This window comes from Dasypus novemcinctus, chromosome 1 (assembly GCF_030445035.2).
Source record: "Dasypus novemcinctus isolate mDasNov1 chromosome 1, mDasNov1.1.hap2, whole genome shotgun sequence".
NCBI classification, from domain to species: Eukaryota; Metazoa; Chordata; class Mammalia; order Cingulata; family Dasypodidae; genus Dasypus; species Dasypus novemcinctus.
In genome coordinates this window covers 69496521-69518187 of record NC_080673.1, presented here as the reverse complement: position 1 = coordinate 69518187, position 21667 = coordinate 69496521, and positions in this window count along the sequence as shown.

Sequence of the window (21667 nt, the reverse complement as noted above, 5' to 3'; positions counted from 1 at the left end):
CAATATATCAATTTTATAACTGCTAACAAAAGTCAATGGGTGTGCAAGGATATATTTTCCTTCTTTAAACAAAATGTTCTACATATAGCTGGAATGTAACTGATGATTATTCAGTTTCTCAAATAAAGAAAGTTTTAAAAAGTACAAGTATTGTTTGTCATCAGCTGCGTTTGCTAAGTAAATGAGAAGAATGTCCACTTAGAGTCATGCAAGCAGTGCAGGGTGTTGTCCAAAGGCAGTTTCCTACTATTTCTAATCTTACCTGACATTGTTGTTTAAATAACAAAATACATTTCATTCAGCAGCCTATATTCCTATCTTGGTTTAAAATGTCACTAATAATGATGACATGACGCATGTGTGGCATTGGAACCAATACTTTTTTTGCATAATTTTTCTGTTAGTGATCCTATTGTATCTGGGGCAATTCATCCTTAAAGTTCGTACTTATTTTATTTTTGTACAGTAAAAGAGCTTTGTTTATAAAAAATGCTTGGCAGTCTATTGCTATGAATTGTATATCTTAAAGAAAATATTTAAACATTCATTCTTTGTATTATAGCACTAAATTATATTTAAAACAGTAATGCCCTTGCTAACAATATTCCTACAATTTCAAATCGAAAATTAATAACTCAAATAGTTTGATCACTCATAACTACCAGCTCTTTCTCAAAGGTAATAAACTTATAAATTACATTTATATGGCACTTTGTGAAACACTCTTCACACCTTTCATCATTTAGCTTTCACTATAATCTAGAGAAATAAGCAGGTTTGATTATCCTGGTTTTATCACCCATGAAACTGAAACTTAGGAAAATAAAACAGCTTTTCAGATTACATGCCCAGTAAACATAAAAGTCAGGAAACACGAACTGAAGTCTTCTGGTTTCTAGCTAGTTGCTTTTGATTGCTCATGAAGCTTCTGCAAAAAGGTCACATTCTGAACGAACCTTGTCTTCAGATTGTTCAACTCTTTCTCTCACTTATTCAGGTTGAGTTCGGGTGAATATATTTCTTCCTAGTATCAAATAGTCAGTCCTTGCCTTTAAAATAAACCCATTTCAATCTCATTAGGAAAAAGGTGACTTATTATAAAAACAATTCTGTGAGTACTACCAAGGCCTGGACTCTACTGATACGAAAAAGAACCATCAAGATATAATTCATACCGTTTTCTCCCAGGAATAATCTACTTTCCATCTACTTTCCTTTGTAAGTTGGAAGAAACCCACCCTGGTGTATAATGCCCAATGTCATATGTGTAACAGCTCTTATACTCCGTTATAACCAAAGCCAACAAGGACATGTGGCATTTCCACTTGTAAAGCATTAAATAGTTTTTTTCCTGGTATCCTTGGACAGCAAAAGTCAATCAAATTACAAAAAGAATATTCTATATTTTAAGCCTCTAAAAACACTGAGAAAACTAAGAAACTGATATCCACATGTATAACAAATCCTACTTGGAAAGTGCATAAAATTTTACATATGCCTTAAAGTCCAAACTCCAGCATCTACATCGTACATGTGTAACTTGATTCCTCTTTTTCCAACAAGAAGAAATAAGATCCTTAATTCCTTAAGAAACCTGATGCTCTAAATATCTTTGTAAATAGAGTTTCTTCTTACAGAGATCATTGACTGTCTTTTTTTAGGCTTTAGAGCATGCCAGAAATACAGGCTTTTCTGTTGAAGGGAAATCTAAAATTAAGAAACTGGGAGAAAAACCTAAATCTCCAGGAAGATGACACTGAGCTTCTTAACATGTCCTCATTGAGATAACAGTTAAGGGAAATAACTTTTAAAGAAAAAAATCTCTTAGGCTCTGATTTGATTTTTCCCAGTGTCCCAAAATAATTATGATAAAGGCAGAGTTTCTCTAATTATTATCAGTCCCACAGAAGATTAATTTAGGGCCTAAAAAATATCCTGGTCATTAGAGATGGTACAGTCATCTTAACAGCATTATTTCATTTAAATTTCCTTTGTCACCAGAGAGCATGTTGTACACATTCTTAGGGAAGTTTTGGTATTGAATAAACAATTGTATTACATTCTAACTACGTTTTTGCTATTATGAACTAAGTGCAATAAGCAAACTCTTGCTGTTACTAGTTAGAGTTTGTCACTAGAGAAAAGAATGTGGTTAAAAAATGGAAAGTTGAGGTTTAATCTGTGCAGAATTGGTAAAAAGTTGTTTATAAATGAATACAAATCATAGGATTCGTAATTCGCACTAACATATGGGTAGGACAGTGTTTTGTTTTTGTTTTTCATTTATTTTGGAGTAATGAAAATGCTCTAATATTAATTGAAGTGATGATTGCACAACACAGTGATTATACCAAATGCCATTGATTGTACACTTTAGATAAATTGTATGGTTTATGAAAAAAATAATACTATAAAAATAACTAATATTAAGCAGTATTAGTTTGACTATGCTCTTTCATAATTTGCTACAAATGTTTTACAACAATGCAAGTTTTTTGTGGTGGGGTGATATATGGGGGCTCTGTTTGATGTTATGCATGGTTGTTTTGTAAGTTCATAACTTTATACATATTGTTAATGTAAGTTCGTGTATGAATGATATACTTCAATAAAATGTTTTTGAAATGAAAAAAAATTTATTTTGATTTTCCTCAAAGGGAAGTGAGTTCACAATAATGACTAATAAGCTATAAAGCATTATTTAAAAATGAGACATCAAAGTTATATTATAATCTAAAATAGCCCAAAGAAACCTCTGGAAAAAAATAACCCATACTTTCAAGTTCGTAAAATAGATTTTTCTCTTATTTTGCAAAGGAAAAAGGAAAACAAATTATCCCCAAAATTATCCCTGATATCACCTAGAATAAATACTAAAGGATCAAGCAGGCATAACTCCAAGTCCCCAAAATGGGAGACCTGTGTTGGTAGTATTCTTACTAGTTTTGATGAGGTTCAAGTCAACCTGATACAGTCACAGTAGAGGGGAGGAGATTTTACATTCATGAGCATAAATCTTTCTCTTTATAGGTCTTTTGTCTTACAGGCTCATGGATTTGTGAAAAACAACTGATTTAATATGGACTTTTCCATGGGAAAATGTTTATGAATCTTGGTAATGGCCCAGTTATAATTTCATCAGCATCAGCCTGAATTCCGCTGTAAAACCAAGGTTAGTGACTTCCTACTGGACTTGCAAGTAAAGAAATTGACACAAAAGGTCTTTGTCTTTGTGTTTCTCTTTGATTAAAACATTTTCTTCCAAATTCTTTCACCCCAAACTTTTTTATCCTCCACTCTCTCCTTTTCCCATTTTGTTCATATAGCAAATTCCTGGACTTTTACAAGACGCAGGTCAAATTATCACAGCCTTCACATAGCTTAACCTGACAAAACTCTATCAATCCCCATGCAATCACTATACCATCCTTAGTGCTCCTAAAACACTTGATACCTACCTCCATTAGCACTAACTTCTCTGTATTGTTTAACTATTTGCTGCACCATTTGATTTTTGTACCTCCAGTGTTCAGCAGAGTCATAAAGCAGGCATTCAGCAAAAATTTATATCATTATTGGAAGAGTAAATAAATGAGAGAAAATTTGTCCCTGAAATTATGGTTAGCTTTATTATATATAATTGTACCAAGAAAACACTCATAGCCATTAAGACTGGTTAATATTCATTATAAGAAAGGTATCATTTATACAAATCAAAATAAGAAGAAATAGAATTTCAAGGAATTTCTTCTGTTCAAAATTGAAGAGAATCACTGAATTCATATTTCTGATAGGACAAAAATTATCACAAAGCCAAGAAAGTTCTCTTCCATTCTAAAGTTTGTCAACATTTGTCACAATTTAAATAGCTCTTATTATAATCCATATAGTATATCTGACTTAATCATCTGAAACAACATGACCAGTATATGAGGAAGAAAAGAGAGGTAAATAATAAATACAAATAGTTATCTTACACAATAATTTTACTGAACTCAAATGTTTGGAATCTTAGACCATGATGAATATCAAAACTGTATTTCACAAACACAGTCCTGTTTCACTGATGCATAGAATCATTGAACCACTGACTTTTCTAGAGGGAAGAGAGAAGTAAAAAAAAAGAGTCGGAAATACAGACAAATATTTCACAGATAAAGAAACTAAAGCCCAGAGAGATTGAATCACTTATACAAGATCATCCTCCATGCTGGCTCAAATTCACATTAAAGAAAGACAAGCCAATAGAACTTGGATGGTTCATTTATTCTGCCATTTCCCAGAGAAGCTTCTGAGCAGGTAGCTTTATGTTTGCCATTTCTACATCCATTTGAAAAGGGCTGATATCCTTTATATTGGATACAGAAGCTCCCACATAATAGAACTTGACAGGTTATAATAAGTAGTAGCCTTCCTCAAGGCTAACCAGAGAACAATTGAGATTATGGCATAATAAGGCAAGGTTTGTGTCTTGGTTTGCCAGGGCTGCTATGAAAAATATCACTTAATGGCTTGGCTTCAGCAACAAGAACTTACTGTCTCATGGTTTTGGAAGTTAGAAGTCAAAATTCAAGGCCTCAACAAGCCGTCCTTTCTCCTAGAGTCTGTAGCATTGTGATCCTGGCTTGCTAAAATCCTTGTAGTTCCTTGGCTTGCGTCTCTGCCTTCGTCACTTAACAATTTCTCACTTTGGTGTGCTCCTGTGGCTTTCTCTGACTGACCACATCTGCAATTTCTCTGCCTTCTAAGGACTCTAGTCATATGGATTAAGGGCCACTCTGATTCAATTTGGCCTCATTTAAATAGGTTCTTCAAAGATCCTATTCACAAATGAGTCCATACCTTAATTCATTATATCGTCTTCAAAGATCCTATTTACAAATCTGCTCACACTCACAAGATTGTGGATTAAAAGTTGTACAGGTCTTTATGAGGGGCATGATTCAATCCCTAACATGCTGAGTGCCTGGTAATTTATTCTAGTTTGTCTCCAAACCATCCTACTCCTACACTATATGTCACATTTATATATTTATTTATAATCATTCTGTGTAATTACTACAGTCTACAATCCCTAACCAGCTACCTCACAAATATGGGAAAACCGTTATAAGTTTTACTAAACAAAAGAGTGAATTCCTTGGTCAAAAACCCTGCTATTGAAAAATCCATTTCATAGTGATAACAATATCACTATGGACAAAAACAATAACATGCTGGATTTTATGTTTGCCTGTTTTTTCATTAGAGAAGTTGTGGGTTTACAGAACAATCATGCATAAAATATGGGATTCCCCTATACCACCCTATTATTAACACCTTGCATTGCTGAGGAAAATTTGTTACAATTGATGAAAATACATTTTTACAGTTGTACTATTAACTGTAGTCCATCATTTACAATAGGGTTCACTGTTTTTTTAGTGTAGTACCATGGACTATTTTTAAAATTTTTATTCTTTTACTATATATATAGCCTAACATTTCTCCTTTTGATCATATATATGATACCAGGGATTGAACCCAGAACCTCATACAGGGAGGCAGGCACTCAACCACTGAGCTACACCTGCTTCCATCAGTTACATATTGGGCTGCCATTGATTACATTCACAATGTTGTGCTACCATCACCACTATCCACTACCAAAACATTTCCAAATAGGAACTCTGTGCATTTTAAGTCTTTACTTCCCATTTCCTGTCCCCATTCCACCACCTGGCAAACCATATTCTAGTTTGTGACTCTATGAGTTTGCTCATTCTAAATATTTCATACAGGTGAGCTCACACACTATTTGTCCTTTCATATCTGGCTTGTTTCACTCAACATGATGTCTTCAAGATTCATCCATGTTGTTGCATATAACAGGACTTCATTCCTGTTTGCAGCTGATACTCCATTCTACGTATATGGCACATTTTATTTATTCATTCACCAGTTGATAAGCACTTGGGTTGCCTCTTTCTCTTAGCAATTGTGAATAATGCTGCTGTGAACATCATTGTGCAAATATCTGTTTGAGTCCTTGCTTTCAATTCTTTGGGGTATATATCTTTCAGTTCTTTGGGGTTTGCCAGTTCATATGTTAATTCTATACCTAACTTTCTGAGGAAACTCCAAACTGTTTTTCACTGTGACTGCACCATTTACATTTCCACCAGCAATGAATGAGTGTTGCTAATTTTCTGCATCCTCTCCAATGTCTGTAATTTTCTGTCTTAATAGCAATCATTCTAATGGGTGTGAACTGGTATCTCATTGTAGTTTTGATTTACATTTCCCTGATGGCTAATGATGTCGAGAATCTTTTAATGTATTTCCTAGTCATTTCTAAAAGTTTGGAGGCATATCTAATCAAGTCTTTTGCCCATTTTTTAATGGGGCTGCTTGTCTTTTTGTTGTTAAGTTGAACGGTTTCTTTACGTATTATTGAAATTAAACCTTTACCAGAAATGTGGTTCCAAATATTTTCTTCCATTATATATATTGTCATTTTACTTTCATGATGACGTCCTCTGAGACACAAAAGTTCTTATTTTGAGGAGTCCCTAATTATCTATTGTTTCCTTTTTTTCCTTGTGCTTTGGTTTTCAGGTATAAAAAACCATTGCCTACCACAAGGTCCTAAGGATGCTTCCCTACATTTTCTTTGAGGATTTTGATAGTTCCACATCTTATATATAGGTTTGTGATCCATTTTGAGTTGATTTTAGTATAACTCCTAGAGCTAATAAATGAACTCAGCAAAGTGGCAGGGTACACGTTCAACAAACAGAAATCAGTAATGCTTTTATATACAAGCCATGAACAATCAGAAGAAGAAATCAAGAAAAATACTCCATTTACAATAGTAACTAAAAGAATCAAATATATAGGAATAAATCTAACCAAGGATGTAAATTTTGCACACAGAAAACTACAAAACATTGCTAAAAGAAATCAAAGAAGACCTAAATAAATGGAGGGACATTCCATTTGCATAGATTGAAAGACTAAGTGTTGTTAAAATATTAATTCTACCCAAAGCAATGAACAGATTCAATGCAATCCCAATCAAAATTCTGACAACATTCTTTGCAGAAAAGGAAAAGCTAACCAATAAATTTATATGGAAGAGTAAGATTCCCCAAATAGCTAAAGCCATCTCAAAAAAAGGATAAAGTGAAAGATTCACACTTCATGATCTTAGAACTTATTACAAATCACAGTAATTAAAACAGCATGGTACTGGCACAATGACAGACATATAGACCACCAATGCAATTGAACTGAGAGCTCAGAAATCATCCCTCACATTTGCAGCCAATTGGTTTTTGACAAGCATGCAAGACTACTCAATTAAGAAAGAATAATCTCTTCAACCCTTTGTTCTGGAAAAACTGGATCTCCATTTATTTGTCTTTAATGATTGCCTAATCCTTTAAAGATTATCATTCAGGATCTAGGGAGGTGTTTCTCATAATTAAATATTAAATAAAATCACTTGTTAAAATGTAAATTCCTGGGTCCAGACATTCATAATTAATAGGCTCTGGTGTGGACCCTGGAAATCTGAATTTTTAACAAATACCCTAGCAATTCTTATGGAAGAGTTCCATAGAATGGCACTTATCAATGAATTGGCTTCTTCAAATCCCATGCTAAAAATGCTGATGTAATATCCAGGCTTAGAAAAAGGCCCATGATCTATTATTGAATCTGAACCAATCAGGGAAAGGTCCATAGGCATGCTGTGCAACTGCCATCTGCACTGGGTGTGTCCCTGATAGAGCAACTCCCATCTCCAGCCACTTAAGCATTTATTTAGACGATGATGATGATGATGATGATGATAATAATATATTACTGTGTCTGTTTCTTGAGGCACCCATTTCTTTAAGTAACCCATGAACTAATACAATTATAAAGAGTAGCTACATGGCTTAATATGGCTTCTACAGCTTTTCAGGTTTTCCATTTATTAATGAAAATTCAGAAGTCTACCATATTGGAGTCATCTCTTCAGTTCAATGGTCTGAAGCATGTCAGTACATTTCCTCCACAGCATAGAAAAGTTGTTGAATGTTGTACCTACCTGCCACTAAAGTAGAAGTACAATGCTTGGTAGTTCTCTTTGGACTTACTTGAGTGCATTACTCAGACCCATTTATCAAGTAATCTCAAAGGACTATCAGGTATAAATGCTACCTACAGCAATAGAAGGCTCTGCATGAAGTCCAGGTTGCAGTACAAGGTGTCATTTGGGCTCTATGATCCAGTAGATCCAATGCTACTCAAACTGTCTGTTTCAATTAAAGAAGCTGAATGCCATCTTTGGCAAGCTTGAAAAGGAGAATTACAGCATGGAACCCCAAATTTAAGGGAGAAAAAAAATACCTTTTTCTGAACATTACTATTTTTCTCTTGGGAAAAAAAAAACAGCTCCTGGTTTATTGCTGAAATTTGATAGAGACTATATCCCTGATTATCGATATCAAGTGACCATGTGATCTGAACTATCCACTTTGAACTGGGTGTATGTAGCAGCAAACTATAATAAAGTCAAAAGAGTATATAAATGACCAGGTTTACAGAAGCCTGGAAGACAGAAATAAGTTGCATGAGCAAGTGGCTCTTCCCTAATCCACACTCAAAGACTTACGGGGAAATCTTTTTGATCATTTGAGTGAGGAAGAAAAACCTGGTCTCCAGATGATTCTATATAACATGCTGTCACAATCTAGAAAATAACTGTTGCAATTACACCCCGACTCAGCAATACTACTGATAGAAAGTGGTGAGGTAATCCTCCAGTAGGTAGCACTTTAAATATTCACTTCATTGTCCACTTTGGATTGAAAATGCAGAAGTACATATCTGAAGTGATTCGTGGTCAGTAGCTAGCTGTTTGGCTGAATAATCAGGGACTTTGAAAGAGCAGACTGAAATATTGATTTCAAAAAGGTCTAAGGAAGGTTCTCTTATAATGGGCCACAGAGTGAGGGTATTTTTGTCCCATGTGAATACTAACCAAAGGGCATCAAATGCAGAGGGGGTGTTAATTAACCAGGTGAACACATGGCATATTTTATGGTTGTCATTCAGTCTCTTTACCCAATCATTCCAGTACTTGTTCAAAAGGGCTCCATCACGGAAAAAAATCAAGTGTGTGAATGGGCTTAGTAACATGGACTTTCTCTCTCTAGAGCTGATTTGACTGCTGACTTTGAGTGTCTAACCTGCCAAAGGAGAGATCAGTGTTGAACCTTGAAGATGGCAGCACTCTTTGATGGGACCAGCCAGCCATCTGGTATCAGGTTTATGTATAATATGTTAGATTCTTTCAATCAGGGGAAGGAGAGGAGGATGAATAATGTGATTTTGTTGTTACTACGATAGACACATATCTAGGCATGGATTTGCCTTCTCAGCGTACAATGCTTCTGCCAGCACAACATCAGTAGACTTATATAAAATACCTTATTCACTATCACAATAATTTGCACAGCATTGTTACTGACTGTGCACTCATTTAACAACAAAAGAAGTATGACAATGGGCTTATGCCCATGAATTCACTGGTCTTAGTACTTATCCCATTATCCCGTATTTTCTAACCTGATAGAATTGTGGAATAGCCAATGAAGCCTCAGTAATGGGAGACAACGCCTTGAAAGGAATGAGTTCTGACTTACAGAATAATTTAAGTCAGCAAGCAATATATTATGCTACCTCTTTCAGAGATAGAATACTCAGGTCCAAGAATCAAGAGGCAGAAATAAGAGTGACTCCTGTCACTATTAGACAAATAGCCCATTAGCAGAATTTTTACTTCTAGACTCCAGCAATTTACTTCTGTAACTCTGCTAGTTTATTGGTCTTGGTTTCCAAGATAGAAATTATTCTATGAGAGGAATCAACATTGGTTCCACTGAATTGAAAGTCAATACTTCCGCCAGTCATGTTGGACTCTTCATAAAACTGAACCAAAGCAAAGATGATAATTATTCTTCTGACTGGGGTGATAGATTTTGATTGTAAAGAATTGGGTCAATGCAGCAAAATGCCAACAAGGAAGACCATATTCAGTGAAAACTTCTATGTCCACAAATAAAAGTTAACGGAAAACTACAGTAAGCCTCCCACCACAAAAATAAAGGCTGGGCCACTGAGGATTGAAACACTTTAGTGATGAATTTTGGGTCACCCCACAAGTAAAGAACATTGACCAGTAGCAGTCCTGGCTGAAGGCAGAGGAAGGATGTAAGACTAGTGGAGCTCAGAGAAGTATTCACCAAATGCAATGAATGTCTCATGATGATGGAGTAGATTGTTGTTACGGGAGGAGGAGTGTGATGAGGGGGGTGGGGGGTATATGGGGACCTCATATTTTTTTAATGCAATATTAAACAAATAAATAAAGACAAAAAAAAGAGTAATTGAAGAAGGAAGTAGTAAATATCAACCACAGCCTTTTGACTAGTTATGGAAATTAGAATTTTATAACTCTTTTTTTCCCCTTTTTTATCCTTTCCCTTATTATTTCATATAAGATCAATGTTGCTGGTTAACTTTTCAATGTAGAGATTATTATTGAGGGACTGTGGCTGCATTTAAAAAGTAACTAACATTAACCAGTGATGAAAATCTGAACCTCTTCTTTTCAGGAAGAGAGTGACATTTAAAGTTACCTTTAAATTAAGGGTATTGTCATCTTACTAAACTAAGGAATTAAAATTATTATTGCTTATGGACGCTTAAATGTGAATAGAAGGGTGTGTATGGATACTATGTAGCCAGTTTTTAGCTCCATAATTATAGACTCTGCTTTGTAATGTTGGAACTGGGGCTCAGCAAACATATTTCTTCTTTTTCAGCTGTCTCTAAGTTCTACAATTAAAAACACAAAAGAAAAACTGGACTACAGGAGAAGACAAACTTGCTCCTTTCTCTTTGCTTGCTTTTCTTGTTAGTACTACTCAGGAATTGCACTTCACTCCTGGCAAAAGAGTTGGTTCTAAGTCCCAAAATCAACCTTATTGCACTATCTTAAGGGTACCAGCATCAGCTGATCAGCACCCTTCCTGCAGCCGTCCTAGATCCACGAGACTATTTGAGCTCCTGGGGTGGCAGCAGTAGCTGGGCACCACTCATTTCCCAGATATTTGACTTCTAGGATTCTGGAGTTCTTGGTGTCTAAGATTTTAGACTCTGATAACCCCAATTTCTTCCCATATCTAAGGTTATGGTTAGTGGTTGCTTCTTGAAGTTGCTATGTTCATGTTCTTTAGTGGTTCCTTTCAGCCTTCTCAACTTTCCCATCTCCTATGGAACCAATTTCTATATTACATTCCTTTTGCTAAAATAAGTACTTTTGTTTCTGTCTTCTGATCTGAACCCTGACTGATACAATGGAATATTATGTAAAAGTGCAAATAAATTTATCTTTCCATAAAGTTTGTAAAAGTGTATTTCACCGAAAATGATGCCATCTATCATCATTTTGAGCAAATTTAACAACTATCTGAAAAACAAGATATTTGGATTAGATTTAAGAAAATGTTTTGTCTGTTGCTTAGGTAAAAAAATTTACAAACACTCTTGGCTTATTTTGTTCTCTCATGCACATCCGGCCCATAAAAAAATCCTATTATTCCTAATGGTTAAATATAGCTAGAATGCAATCACATTTTATCAACTCCATGATTACTACCCTGAAGAGTGGTTCTCAATCTTGGCTGCACATTGAAATCACTTGGGGAGATTTAAAATTGATGCTTGATTTCATCCACAGATATTTGTATTTAACTGGTGTGAGTTTGGCATGGGCATTGGTTTATTAGAAGCTTCTAAAATGGAGTCAGGATTGAGAAGCACTAACTCTAGATCAAACCACCATTTCTCTAGCCAGTGTTATAATAGTCTCCCCTCTGGTTTGACTACTTTCAGTTTTTCTTTCCGTTACTTTACAGTCTCTTCCCCAACCTGTAGCCAGAACGATGTTTTTAAAGTTACATCATATTGCAATGAATTCCCATCACATTTACAGTAAAAATAACTCCCTATTATTACCTTTATTGCCTTACATGATTTCACCAGGTTTCCTCTCCTAGCTCCCCATTTGCTACTCTCTCCCTGTCTCCTACCTGCGGGCGGTTTCGGGCATCCGGGAGGACCGGCGAGGCTGGCCGGGCGGGCTCTCCGGATGGGGCCGTCGCACGGGCGAAGGAGGAGGAGCGGGCACGAAGCCTCAAGGCCCCTTCTCGCCGCTCAGGTTTGGTGGGGACGCGCGACGCGAAGAAGAACGCCACGGAGACGAGGGCTATGCGCAGGTCTGTTTATTGAGGAAGTGCTTGCAAATATAAGTCTGGGGGAGCAGAGGCAGGGCTGGCCTGGGGCGAGTGTGGATTGGTGGGAATGGACTTTATGCCCTAATATGGCTGGGAGATGTCGCTATCCAGGCCAGTGGGCGGAGACGGGGCAGAGGGGGGGCCGGCAAGGGGCGGCCGGGGGCTGGCAGGCTGTGACTGCCAGGCGCGCCTGCGCCCTGCCGGGAGGGGTGTGGCAAGCGGTGATTATGTCTGCACTTGCGTGTTGGGGGAGGGGAGAAGAGGCGCGGGGGTTCCTCTATGGCGGCGGCCTCTCGCGGAGGCCCCTGGAGGGGGGGGATTGAGAGAGAGGCGCAGGCAGCGGCCGGATCGTGGCGGGGGAGCGAGGGGAGGGCGGGAAAGCGCCCGCTTTCCCCTCTCAGCAGAGGGCCGTTCGCCCGTGCCTGCCGCCCGGGCTGGCTAACGCCGGCGCCTGGCGTGTGCCGAGCCCTGCCACTGCCGTGAGCCACACCTCGGCCTGACGTCTCTCCCCACCTACCTACACTGCACTCCTCTAGTTTTCTCGAACATTCTATTCATGCTCCAATCTCAGGGACTTTGCATTTCTTTCCCGGTATGCACATGACTTCTCATCCCTTTCAGGTTTCTATTTTAACATCACCTTTTCTTAAAAAAAATTCTCTGAGACCCCTACATAAAATCACTCTGCTGGACCTGTCATTTATTATCTTCCTTATCTGTTCAACTTCTCTTCACAGAACTACTTACTGCTTCATATGATATCATGCCTTCTAATGATACTATAAGTCTAAAAGTGTAAAACTTTGTTGCATCACTCCTGTATCCCCTATGTCCGGGGCAGTGCTTTATACAAAAGATGTACTCAGTAAATACTTAATGAGTGAATTAATAAGTGAGTGAGTGAATTCTGTTTTAGTAGATCTGTTATTGATAGATGAATGAACTAACACAATCGACATTTTTCATCTTTGGATTACATGTGTGTTTTTTTTTTTTTAAGATTCATTTTTTATTTCTCTCCCCCTCCCTGCCCACCGCCCCTCCCCCCTGCCTTCTGCTCTCTCTGTCCACTCGCTGTGTGTTCTTCTGTGACCACTTCCATCCTTATCAGCAGCACCGGGAATCTGTGCTTCTTTTTGTTGCGTCGTCTTGTGTCAGCTCTCCATATGGACGATGCCATTCTTAGGCAGGCTGCACTTTCTTTCACGCTGGGCGGCTCTCCTTATGGGGCGCACTCCTTGCACATGGGGTTCCCCTATGTGGGGGACACCCCTGCGTGCTACGGCACTCCTTGCGCGCATCAGCACTGCGCATGGGCCAGGTCCACACAGGTCAAGGAGGCCCGGGGTTTGAACCACAGACCTCCCATGTGGTAGACAGACGCCCTAACCACTGGGCCAAGTCTGCTTCCCTGTTTTTTTCTTTTTAAATAATTCAGTTTAATAAACATTTCATCCCCTCCCAGTTACCACCATTAAAAATGATTGTACAATAGAATGTACCTGTTTAATGCATATGAGTGAGAGAAAACAGAAAATATAACTAGCATTAAAGCTTAAATTCTAGCAATATATAATTTAACTTTACTACGTATCAGGAATTTTTTTAAAAAACGCAGTATTCATCTTTTTCAGGCTACACTATATCTGGAGCAATCTTTTGCACCTAAGGAGGTAGGTTTCTGACCCACTAATATGATAATTACCAACTATCCTGAGGATCAATTAAGTCCTCAAATACAACTTAATGCAGTAGAAAGGACAATGAAAATGTTCTATCCCAGTTCAACATTCCCTTACTATGTTGTCTATGACAAATCCCAGACTCTTCTTGGGGTTTCAGTTTCCTTATTGATAAAGGAGAGGGGTGGATAAACATTTTTTAAGTCTATTCACCAATCCAATAGTCCTATGATTTTAAGAAAGATGAATAACCTCTCAGAGTACATCCATGGTTAACTCTCTCATATTTATTTTTAAAAGAGTAAGTAATAGAAATTGCTCATAACTAGGTCTGGCCATTTTAATCAACCCTTATTTCTATATATAGTTGCTTATCTTAGAATGCAAAATATTTGCAACAAAGAAAGTTGAGAAAAGATTTTAAACTTTGGGTTCAGTGGTAGGCTGAAGTCTTCTTGCATGATTTGGCAAAGGCAGATTATTAAATTTTCAAAATTTTTTTAGTTCCTTAGTGAATAACCCATTATTATAAATTAAATTATGTCGACTTACACTTAAATGAACTATATTAAAATAAACATAAGCATAACTTCTGGAAAGACCTCACAACTCACTTTGAAATCTTTTATAGAAATTCATTTGTATTTAATATTTATTTTTTTGGTCAAGGTCTTTTTCCTATTGCATTAGTAGTCAGCTCATGGTAATAATCCCATGGTGCCAGGGGTGCTCATTCCTGGAAGTCATGTCTCATGATGGGGGAAAGGTAGTGAATCTACATGCTAATTTGGCTCAGAGAAAGACCACATTTGAGCAACAAGAAAGTTTTCAGAAGTTAACTCCGAGGCAATATATAATACTAGGCTAATTTTCAACTTCAAAAGGAAAGGTTCCTAAATACAGTCATCATTATCAAGGGCCTGGTGTAATGGTTTGTCCTCCTTCACTAGGCACTGTGCATATACTTGGAGGAGTCTCATCCAGGTCAACAAATGAAAGGATGATAGTGGACAATGCTCATCCCCAAAAACATAAAGTATCTACAACTGCAAGGAAGACATTTCCATCCATCTGCCCCATGGGATCTAAGCCTCCTCTCAATCAGAAACAGAGTGGACATCACTATCCCAAAATCTTCAAGATTGGGGAATGAACAATGGACTAAAGTAGGATTATTATTATTCTATTATTATTCTATTATAGACTTATTATTATTCTAGCAATGAAAGAATTTATATCACTGATATAAAGGCACTGGCCACCAGAGGTTCTGAGGGGAGGTACAGGGAAGAATAGGTACAACATTGGGTACTCTGGGAACATTGGAATTGTCCTGCATTACATTGCAATGATAGGTACAGGCCATTATACATTTTGTCAAAACCTATAAAATTGTGCAGGGCACAGGGTAAACTCTAAGGTAAAGTATAGTTCATGGTTAGTAGCAATGCTTCAATATGTTTTCACCAATTGTAACAAATGCACCAAACTAATGGAAGATGTTATTAACGTAGGAAAGTGTGGGAGGGGTCAAAAAATCAAACATGAATATTCAAAATTTGTCACTTCTTAATTTTCTATGACCTTAGGGTTATTAATATCCTATTTTATCAATATGGTAGAATTGCTTTATAATGCTTAGCTACAACACATCTTTTCCCAAATCCATTTTAAATGACTGCATGTTGGTAGCTTCAAATCAGCCATAGTGGACATGGTGGTTAATTTCATGTGTCACTTTGGCTAGGTTATGGTGACCAGTTGTTTGGTCAAGCAAACACTGGCCTGATTGTTACTGTGAAGGTATTTCATGGATTTGATTGCATGTATGGCTGATTACACCAACAATCGACAAAGAAGATTACATTCAGCAAAGAAAGAAGTATCATCCAATCAGGTATAAGCCTTAAAGAGAGAACTGATGGTTTCAGCAGTCAGAGGAAGGATTTCCATCTCTACTTCAACCAACCTGCTTCTCCTTAGGACTCCAGCATCGTCAATGAGTTCTCAGTTTGTGGTCTGCCCTATGGAATTTGGATTTGTCACTCCTCACAGTCATGTGACCCAATTCCTATAATAAACCTCCTAATAATATATGTATACAGCCTGTTGCTTCTGGTTCTCTGGATAACCCTGACTAGTACAATGGGAATGTTTACACTACGGAAATAGCAAACACTACAAATCAGGGCAAAAAGCTGGAAGGCCAGTTGTTAAACATTTTCCATTACACCACTGTTTGGGTCACAGACCACTGTAAGTACACTGCTTTAGAAATTAGAAATTAAGAAACCACATGGGACAATTTTTTAAAAACTTGAATACAAAACATTCAGTTCTTTATACATCTTTCCTAAATGTACTAAGCTGATCATCAATCTTTCCTTATGAGGCAATGAAAGAAATTATCTTGGCTGGTGGGCATTGACTGGTGGTTCAACCAAACAGGTTCTTTACTCCAAGGAGACAAAATCATTTCCAAATTATTTCTTCCAAGTACTTACTGAAGAAGAAGACCATTTCAGTATCTGGAATATTTTTAGATTGTGTTACTAATTGCCATATTCCAAGATCCTAAATTCAGAAGCTAGAATTTTTTTTTTCTGTGAAGGACCAGATAGTAAACATTTTAAACTTTTGGGACCATACATCTCTTTTGCAACCACACAACTCTGCAATTGTGTGAAAGCAGCTATGGACAATATGTAAAGGAATGGACATGGCTATGTTCCAAAGAAACTTTATTTACAAAAAAGAGGTAACAGGCCTAATTTGACTTATGGGCTTTATAAATTTTGCTGATTCCCATCCTAGATGATTTCTGGGAATATTGTAGGTGCTCAATAAACATTTACTTAATGAATACATGAACTGAATATCAGTACCCAGGAATTTGCTTTAATTATTGCTTTTTTCTCCTCATTTATTTTTGCATATCACTTTATAGTAAACAACAACAAAAAATAAAACCCTTTACACTTGGCCTTGCCATACTTTATCCAGTGTATACAAAAATGTGGTTCATAAGAAAAAAGAAAACTGTCAAGAACACAGTAACACAAAAATCTTTTCCTATTCCATTCTCCAATGGACTTAGCTTTTGAATGCAAACATGAAGAAGATAAAGAACTGATTTATCTGATGGATTGCTTTATCTATCTGTCTTAGGCAAATGCTTCATTATGGTAACTTAAACTTGTCAAAGAGAAATCTAATACATTGCAGAAATCGCATTCTCTGCTGCCAGTGAGGTAAATTTTAGCTCCACAGGTCTTGCTATTCATAATTGTGGTGTTGTTGATATTAGATGCAGTTCCAAGAGATATCTAAACTTCTCTTCATCAGCATAATACTTGGCCGGTCTTTTTTTTTTTAGCTCCATTTTGAGAGACTTACCGTTCCATACTTTCATGAAACAGATCATTAGAAAGACTTTTGAGTTGGGATTTTCTTTTTCTGAACCATTTCAGTACAGATAGCCAGCTGGAATCTATTGCTGGTTTCTGTATATGTAAGTTAGTGAAGGAAAAAAGGGGGCTTGAAGGAGGGAGGGGAGTAACAAGGCCTCAGCCTACACATGTGTTTCAGCAGATATAATTGCTTTCTCCTGGAGTAACATTTGCAAATGAATATAAAATTGCCTACAAGATAGAAGTCAGAGAAAGCAATTTATTGGTTCTTGTTTTCACTGCCATCTATAGAAGGTTAAAACTATGACAATTTGTTCTTATAGCAAGGTATTTTTATTTTGTTACTTTGGAAAATATACCTTAAGACAATTAATATTGCAATATTCCAGTCATTGTGAATTATACTACATTAAGAAATTCGTTTGTCAACCTGTCAGGTAAAACTAATTATATCAGAGAGTTATCATATGTACACTTTGAAGAAAACTCAAAAATTTGTGTCAGTTAATACTCTCCTAAAGAAAACTGATCCATTTTCCATCTTTTTCAAAATATATTTTTATTACAAAAACTGTGAACTTACAAAACAACATGCACATGTGCAGAATTCCCATACAAAACCTCTTCACCAATGCACCACACCATTGTGAAACAGATGTTACAGATTATGAGATAATATCATCAGATTATTACCACTAACTATGGTCCATAGTATACATTTGGCATATTTTTTCCATATCCCCTATTATTAACACAGGACATCTTTGGCATTGATGCAAGAATATTACAGTATCACTGTTAACTACACTAAGTTACATTAACTGTACTTTTCCCATGCTTCTCCACATTCCCACCTCCTGGTAATAGTGATGTATATCCACTCTAGTTCAAAGAAGGACATTCTTGCATTTGTACTACTAACCACAATTTTCATCCACTTCCTGGTTCATTGTGTTATTCAGTCCCTAGATTATTCTCTGGTTTTCTTTCAATTCGCATTTACATTCCTAGACTACCCTTTTCAGCCACAATCCCATTTATAAACCAGGTGATACTCACTATAACTGCAGCCATCAACTCTATCCATTTCCACACTTTCACAGTCAAGTTAATTAAAACTTCTCCATACATTAAAAATCAGTACCTCATTGCAGCCCTCCTCTTATCTCCTAATAAACTATACCCTAGGTTTTAACTCCATGAGTTTATTCTTCATATTTAGTTCATATTAGTGAGACCAAGCAATATTTGTCCTTTTGTGTCTAGCTTATTTCACTTAGCATAACGTCTTCAAGATTCATCCATGTTATCATATGTGTCCCGAATTTATTCCTTCTTACTGCAGCATAGTATTCCATCAGTATAACTATACCACTTTGCTTAAACACCCATTGGTTGATGGACACTTGGGTTGTTTCCATTTTTCAGCAAATGTGAATAATGCCACTATGAACATCAGTGTGCAAATATCTGTTTGTGTCACAATTTTCAGTTCTTCTGGATCTATTCCAAACAGAGGAATTGCTAGATCATATGGCAGTTCTATATTTAGCTTTCTGAGGAACTGTCAAACGGTCTTCCACAGGAGCTGGAACTTTTTTCAGTCCCACCAATGGTGAAGGAGTATTCTATTTCTCCACATCCTCTCCAGCATTTAATATTTTCTGTTTTTGTTGTTGTTTTTTAATAACGGTCTTTCTATGCAGTGTGAGATGATATCTCATCATTTTTATTTGCCTTTCCTTAATAACTAGTGATATGGAACATTTTTCCATGTGCTTTTTCACCATTTGTATTTCCTCTTTGGAGAAATGTTTATTAAGTCTTTTGCCCATTTTTAATTGGATTCGTTGCTTTTTTATTGTTGAGTTGTATGATCTATTTATATAGAATGGAAATCAAACCCTTATCAGATATGTTATTTCCAGATATTTTCTCCCATTGAGTGGACTGCCTTTTACCTTCTTGATGTGTTTTAACAATGCATTGTAGTTTTCTAAAACAAGTGCTTTACATCCTTCGTTAAGTGTATTCCTAAATATTTGATTCTTTTAGTAACTATTGTAAATGGAATTTTTTCCTGACCTTTGTACCTTACTAGTGTATAGAAACAGCACTGATTTTTGCGTATTGATCTTATATCCTGACACTCTACTGAACTTGTTTATTAGCTCTAGTAGCTTTGTTGTAGAGTTTTCAGGACTTTCTAGGAATAGAATCATATTTGCTAATAGCTAAAGTTTTACTTCTTTCCAATTTGGATGCCTTTTATTTCTTTGTTTTGCCTGATTCCTCTAGCTAGAACCTCTAGTACTATATTGAACAAAAGTGATGACAGTGGGCATCCTTGTCTTATTCCTGAACTCAACAGGAAAACATTCAGTCTTTTACCATTGAGCACAATGTTAGCTGTGGGTATTTCATATATAGCTTTCATCATGTTATGAAAGTTTCCTTCAATTCCTATCTTCTGTAGGATTTTAATCAAGAAAGGATGCTGTATTTTGTCAAATGCCTTTTCTGCATCAATCAGTAGGATCATGTGATTTTTCTTCTTTGATTTATTAATGTGGTGTATTCTGCTGATTGATTTTCTTGTGCTGAACCATCTTTGCCTGGCTGGTATAAAACCCATTTGATCATGATGAGTAATTCTTTTAATGTATTGTTGCAGTTGACTAGCAAGTATCTTGTAGAGGATTTTTTAATCAGTATTCATTAGGAAAATGGGTCTGTAATTTCTCTTTTTGTAATATCTTTATCTGGCTTTGGTATTAAGGTGATATTGGCTTCATAGAATCAGTTTGATAGTATTCCTTATGTTCAATATTTTGGAAGACCTCGAGTAAGATTGGCATTAAATCTTCTTTGAATGCTTTATAGAATTCACCTGTGAAACCTTCTGGTCCTGGGCTTTTCATTTTGGGGAGTTGTTTGATAACTGTTTATACCTCTTTAGTTGTGATTGGTTTGTTGAGGTCTCCTGTTTCTTTTAAAGTAGTGTAGGTTGTCCATATGTTCCTTGGAATTTTTTCATTTCTTCTACATTGTCTAGTTTGTTGGCATACACTTGTTCATAATATCTTTTTAAGGTATCTTATTTCTGTGGGGTCGATAGTAATGTCTCCGTTTTCATTTTTTATTTTATTTATATGTATCTTCTCTATTTGTTTGTCAGTCTAGCCAAGGGTTTGTCAAATTTTTTTAATCTTCTCAAAGAACCAACTTTTGGTTTTGCTAAGTCTCTATTGTTTTTTGTTCTTAATTTCATTTATTTCTGCTCTGGACTTTATTATTTCATTCTTTCTACTTGCTTTGGGAATAGTTTGCTGTTCATTTTCTAGTTCCACAATCTGTGTAGTTAGGTAATTTATTTGAGCACGCTCTTCTTTTTTAATGTAAGCATTGAAGGCTATAAATTCACCTCTCAGCAATTCCTTCGCTCTGTCCCATAGGTTCTCATATATTGTGTTCTTGTTTTCATTAATTTCAAAATATTTAGAGAATTCTCTCACAATTTCTTCTTTGACCCTCTGATTATTTAAGTGTTGTTTATTTTCAATATATTTGTGAATTTTCCCTTTTCCTGCCCTTTGCTGAAAATCAACTTTATTCCATTATGATGAGAAAAAATGTTTTGTATAATTGCCATCTTGTTGAATTTATTAAGATCTGCTTGGTGACCCAACATATGGTCTGTTGTAGAGAAAGATCCTTGAGTACTGGAGAAAAATGTAATCTTGCTGTTTTGAGGTAAAATGTTCTATATATGTTTATTAGGTTTATTCCATTTATCATATTATTCAAGCTCTCTGTTTATTTATTGAGCCTCTGCCTAGATGTTCTATCCAATGCTGAGAGTGGTGTATTGAAGTCTCCAACAATTTATTACAGAGATATCTATTACCCCTTCAGTTTTGTCAGTGTTTGCCTCGTATATCTTGAGACATCTACTGAGGGACATATACGTTTATGATTTCTATTTCTTCCAGATGAATTGCCCCTTTTATTAATATATAATGTCCTTCTTTGTCTCTAATAATAGTTTTGTTTTAAAGTTTATTTCATCTGATATAATTATAGCTACTCCAGCTTTTTTGTTGTTGTTACTACTGCATGCATGGAATATCTTTTTCAAGCCTTTCACTTTCAATTTATTGGTATCCTTGGTTTGAAGGTGAATCTCTTATAGACAGCATATAGTTGGCTCATATTTTCTTATCCACTTTATCAGTCTGTGTCT